Source organism: Nicotiana tabacum, chromosome 22 (assembly GCF_000715075.1).
Source record: "Nicotiana tabacum cultivar K326 chromosome 22, ASM71507v2, whole genome shotgun sequence".
Classification (NCBI taxonomy): domain Eukaryota; kingdom Viridiplantae; phylum Streptophyta; class Magnoliopsida; order Solanales; family Solanaceae; genus Nicotiana; species Nicotiana tabacum.
Window position 1 is genome coordinate 160900702 of NC_134101.1, and position 6000 is coordinate 160906701.

Here is a 6000-nt window from a genome sequence, read left to right on the forward strand (position 1 = left end):
CACAATTGGTAACAACAAATAGAATCAAACATACAAACAGGGTGATTCATGGCTTTGGACAAAACAGGGGACTTATGAAACTAATTATTCGACGACATTAATCAAATCGAATGTGTAGTTTATAATAGGCACAATTAATCAACAAATAGAAAAATCGACCCAAATAAAAATGTCACTGGGGATGAGAAGATGAATTGATAAAGAATGGAAAAATCAACAAAACTAAACTAAACAGATACACAGATAAAAAAAAACATGAACACAGAACAAGGGAAAAAGAAAAATACCTCAGAACATCAGAACTATACGGACCCAGGCTCGAACTCAGACTCGAACACTTTGAGGTCGAACAGACCTTAGTCGAAGTGTTCTCAACTGAGAACACTTCGATTAAGGTCGATTATACCCCAAATCCTCACTTAATTTGGACGGATTCCATGATTTGGAATTTCTAGGGTTCCTGGTTTTCGATTTAGGGTTCGAACGTTTCTAGGCAGATTTGAACGGAGCCAAAGTCATTTATGGTATGAGGGAGGTCTGGGGGTTGCCTGGTATGAATTTGGAGTGGATTGGGGTAGGTTCATGTTTGGCTCGAATCTTCAAATGAAGATTCAAGGAGTTTCAGGAAGATTCGAGCCAGATGGTTACTGGATCTACAACGAGAGTAGTCAGCAGGCTTAGGGGTGTTAATTTGGTAGTCATCGGAAGAGGTGAGGTTTCAGGCGGACTCTTTGATTGAAGATTCGAGACGTTGAGTATGGATTCGAGGGAAACTGATACCGGATCTGGAAAGAGGATGTCGTGGGGAGGCTATGGTGTAATTTTGGGCGTGTTTGGACCACCGGAACCGCCGTGAGGCGATTTCCGGTGGGCGGAGGACGGTGATTGAAGGTGGCGGACATGTCTGGTCTCTGAAGATCAAAGACGAAAGTGGAAAGGGGGGGTATGGATTTGGGGGCGTGGGGTAAGGAATTGGCCTTATATACGGAGGGGTTGTTTCAATCTTGGCCGTTAGATCAATTAAGATCAACGGCCAGGATCAAGGGGTTAAACTACACGGCGCAGTTTGGTTTAAATAGGGGGGTCGGGCTTAACCGGGTAATGGGTCAGGGGTTGGGTTTGGTCACAGCTTTGGGACCTTTTGATCAGCTGAGATCAACGGTCCAGATTGAGACACTTAAAATGGCGTCGTTTGATAGAGGCTAGAGACGGGTTGGATTGGACCTGGACATGGGGTGTGATTATGGGCCTGAAACGGTCCAAAACTTTAAAATATATGATCACACAACTAGACCTTAAATGCAAAATACATTATTTTTTCTTATTCTTAACTTAACAAATAAACAGGCACGAACGAATGCAAACAATACAAAAATTCACAACAATTGCAAATAACACAAAATTTATTTTATTTTGAATTTTCTGGGAGTAGTTCTCGTAGGGAAAAAATCACGTGCTCACAACCTTAAATTTGCAAGGGCATCGGCCTCGCTATTTTGTTCTCGAGGTACGTGCTGTAACGTCCATTCTTTAAATCGATTTAGAGACACTTGTAATTTGTCTAAGCACCTCTATATTCGATCTTCTCGAACCTCGAAAGTTCTGTTGACTTGATTTACCACAAGTTGGGAGTCACACTTGGCCTCGATGGCCTCCGCTCCCAAGCTCTTAGCTAGCTCGATACCTGCAATCATGGACTCATACTCGGCCTCATTGTTAGTTAATATAAAATTTTTGATAGACTGTTTAATTGTATTACCTATGGGTGGTTTCAAAACGATGCCCAGCCCGAACCTCTTCACGTTCGAAGCGCCTTATGTGAAGAGGGTCCATACCCCCAATGATGTACCCGATTTTAACAATAGTTCCTTTTCGACCTCGGGTACGAGGGCTGGCATGAAGTCAGCCACGAAGTCTGCCAAGATTTGAGACTTGATGGCCGTTCGGGGTTGATACTCGATATCGTACCCGCTGATCTCGACGGCCCATTTGGCCAATCGGCTCGAGAGTTCGGTCTTGTGCAAAATATTGCGAATGGGGTAGGTGGTTACAACACAAATTGGGTGACATTGAAAATATGATTTTAATTTCCTAGAGGCCCTTATTAAACTAAGCACTAATTTCTCTAAGCGTGGGTACCAGGTCTCGCCTTCACCTAGGGTTCGACTAACAAAATAAATCGAAAATTGCATATCTTGCTCTTCTCAAACTAAGACCCCATTTACCGCTATTTTCGAGACCGCTAAGTATAAGTAAAGTTGCTCATCCGCCTTTGGGGTATGGAGCAATGGCGGGCTCGATAGGTAGAATTTGAGTTCCTCCAAAGCCTATTGACATTCCGGGGTCCATGCGAAATTGCTCTTTTTCTTAAGCAGTGAGAAGAACTGGTGACTCATATTTGAGGGCCTCAAAATAAATCGACCCAAGGCGGATATGCGTCCTGTTAACCTTTGTACAACCTTGACATTATCAACAACTATGATGTCTTTGATTGCTTTGATTTTATCGGGATAGATTTTGATTCCCTGAATCGATACCATAAAACTGAGGAACTTGCCCGAGCCGACCCTGAATGCATATTTCTCCGAGTTAAGCTTCATGTTGTACTTCCTCAGTATGTCGAAGGTCTCCTGCAAATGTTTCAAATGGTCCTCTGCTCGCAGAGACTTAACTAGCATATCATCAATATAAACCTCCATTGATTTACCTATTTGCTCTTCGAACATTAAATTTACTCGGTGTTGATAGGTAGCACCAACATTTTTTAGTCCGAACGACATTACATTATAGCAATAGGTGCCGTATTTAGTGATAAACGAAGTGTTTTCCTAATCCTCTGGGTTCATTTGTATTTGATTTTACTCGGAGTAGGCATCGAGAAAACTAAGGATCTCGTGGCCGGTTGTAGCATCGATCATGCGATCGATATTCGGCAAAAGAATGGAATCTTTAATGCATGCCTTGTTTAAATCCTTATAGTCTACACATATTCTAAGTTTGTTTCCCTTTTTAGGGACTACAACTACGTTTTTTAACTATTCGGGATATTTTACCTCCCGAATGTATCCTATATTGAGAAGTTTTGTTACCTCATCCTTGATGAATTCATGTTTTACCTCGGACTAAGGTCTTCTCTTTTGTTTTACCGGGCAGAAGTTCGGGTCCAAGCTTAGTTGATACGTAGTGATCTCCGGTGGGATCCCTGTCATATCTAGGTAGGACCAGTCAAAACAATTTATGTTATTTAAAAGAAATTGAGTGAGTTTTTTCCTGAGCTCGGGAGTTATCCCCATACCCAGGTATACCTTTCCATCGGGAAGATATTCGATCAGCACGATTTGGTCCAACGCTTCGACCATTGACTTTGTTGCATCAAAATTGTCGGGGATAATGAAGGTTCGAGGTATCATATAATCATCATCCTTGAAAGTTTCCTACTCCTCCGATCGGGCCAAGGCCGGTGACTGTGGTTGCTATTTGACTTCTCGCTTTCCCTTCGACTCCGATTCCTTTGTTGATGAAAGCGTCGATACTAGTATTACCTCATAGATTGAAAATATTTCTTTGGCAGCGGGTTGTTCACCGTACACCTTTTTAATTCCTTCTGATGTTGGGAATTTCAAGACTTGGTGAAGCGTCGAGGGCACTACTCTCATGTTATGAATCCAAGGACTTCCGAGCAGCACATTGTACCTCATATCACCTTTGATCACGTGGAACTTTGTTTCCTGGATAGTCCCGGCCACATTCACTAGCAAAATGATTTCTCATTTTGTGGTTTCACTTGCCATGTTGAAGCCGTTAAGTACTCGAGCTGCGGGCACAACTTCATTGGAGACCGAGTTGTTCTACAACTCTCGATCGAATAATGTTTGCCGAGCTACCTGGATCAATAAACAGACGTTTAACTTGAAATTTATTCATAAAGATAGATATTACCAGTGCGTCATTATGAGGTTATTCTAGCCCTTATGCATCCTCGTCGTTGAAAGACAAGGTTTCTTCTAGTAAGTAGTCCCGGGTTCATTTTTCCCTTGTGATCGTCACCTTGGTGCATTTGAATACTGGTCCTTGAGGAATATCGACCCCTCCAACGATCATATGAATCACATGTTGTGGCTTTTCCTACTTGTTTTGCATGTTCAAATCCATATTTTTGAAATGGATTTTGGTCCGGTCACTTAAGAATTCTCGAAGGTGACCCTCGTTGAATAAACGAGCTACCTCCTCCCTCGACTGTCTACAATCTTCAATTTTTGTGACCATGGGTACCATGGTATTTGCATATTTGGTTAGGGTTCCTTTGAGCTGGATCAGTCTGTAGGGGCCTGGGCCATCTAGTATCCTTGATCCGTCAAATGGCTGATACAATACCCGATGCATCGATGCTGAATTTGTATTTTGATAGTCGTGAGATGTACCCGTGAGATGTACGTTTCTACCTTTTTATCATTAGCCTTGATTTTCTTTTCTCCTGATTCGATCCATTTAATGAGCTCCTCGAGCATCTTCATAATGGCAGGGTCAATTCCCGATCCATTGTCGTTCAATTTCTCCGGTACAGGTTCGACCCTATGAACAACTTCTCGTGATGTTTTGAGCTCAATTTTGCTTGGTGCTCGATCTGATTTTGGAGTTGCGCTATCGTAGCTTGCTGAGTCTGCAACATTTCAAATATCATTCCAAGGCTAATCCCACCTTCTTCACCGCTCTGTGCATTCGGATCGGCTGCTCGGGCATCTTTGCAGATGCTATTTTCATGATCGACGCCCAAATTCCCATTAATGGCAATATGAGAACTGACATCGACTGGGTCTATGGCCGGTGGTCCATCGAGGTTGACTAGAGGTACTCCGTTTCTCGGGGCGACTATGTTCTCATTCTCGCCATGAAGAACAAAGCCGTTGTCGGTGTGAGTGGGTGCTACTTGAGAGTTTGACATGTTGATTCTTGAAATCAAAGATACTTACGAGAGCAAGCGTAAAGCAGTGTGTGTTATGAGGATTAATACCATGCAATCACTATTATCCTTAACTCCACGGTAGGCGCCAAACTGTTTACCCTAAAAATTGGATAACAATTAAACTTATAATGTGGTTTGAAGGACACATAATTTCACATAATACCAATTGATAAATGTAAAGACTAGTAATAGAAATTAACAATAAGGTTTGACAAACCAATGTTTGAATGGAATTCAGCCCTCGAGTTTGAATACCCTTGAACTGATCCATGCAAGAACAGTTAAAAATATAACAATCTGATGAACAAGAATATAAGCTAGAAAGTATTGTATTGCTTTGATATGCATGAATATAAGGTGTTTACAAAATGATTAGAGCCCTCTTTATATAGTAGAAGAATCCTTATCTATGGTACAATTCTAATTACGGAAATAAATCCCATGATTAGCCTAAACAATTGCCCTTGATTTGATCTATCCCGGGATTTCCGCCATGATCATCGACCGGTCATGGATATCTCGCTTTTCCTCGATCTTGACAGGCACCTCGATCCTCGAACTCGATATTTTGTCTTCGTACTCTGGTCCGATCCACTACGAGGCTGGCCTTCGATGTGATTCCCCGGCCTCGATCAAATAGTAAAATCGGGTAGGCCCGGTTTCAACCGTGTACAAACATATATACTCCGTAATAGTTTTAGTTGTTGGAGTTTTTGAATAATTTACAAAATTAAATTTGTAAATCTTAAAAAAAAAAACTAATTATTATAAAAAGATTTCTAATAGTGGCCTCTTAATTCTATGAACTTGTTAGAATTAATTTAATTAGCAGATAAAGATATAGAGTTATCGAATAGTTGTACTAGTGAAAAATAACCGTTACCCGTAAAATATTAAAGTGATAAGTTGGACCGAACAACATGTAGAAAAAAAAAGTGATGCCTACAAGAAATAGGTTCAAAGAACTTCCAAATGTTCTCCGACATTTACGATACTTGATTCGTTGTAACTTTGTTTAACAGCAAGAAACAAATAGT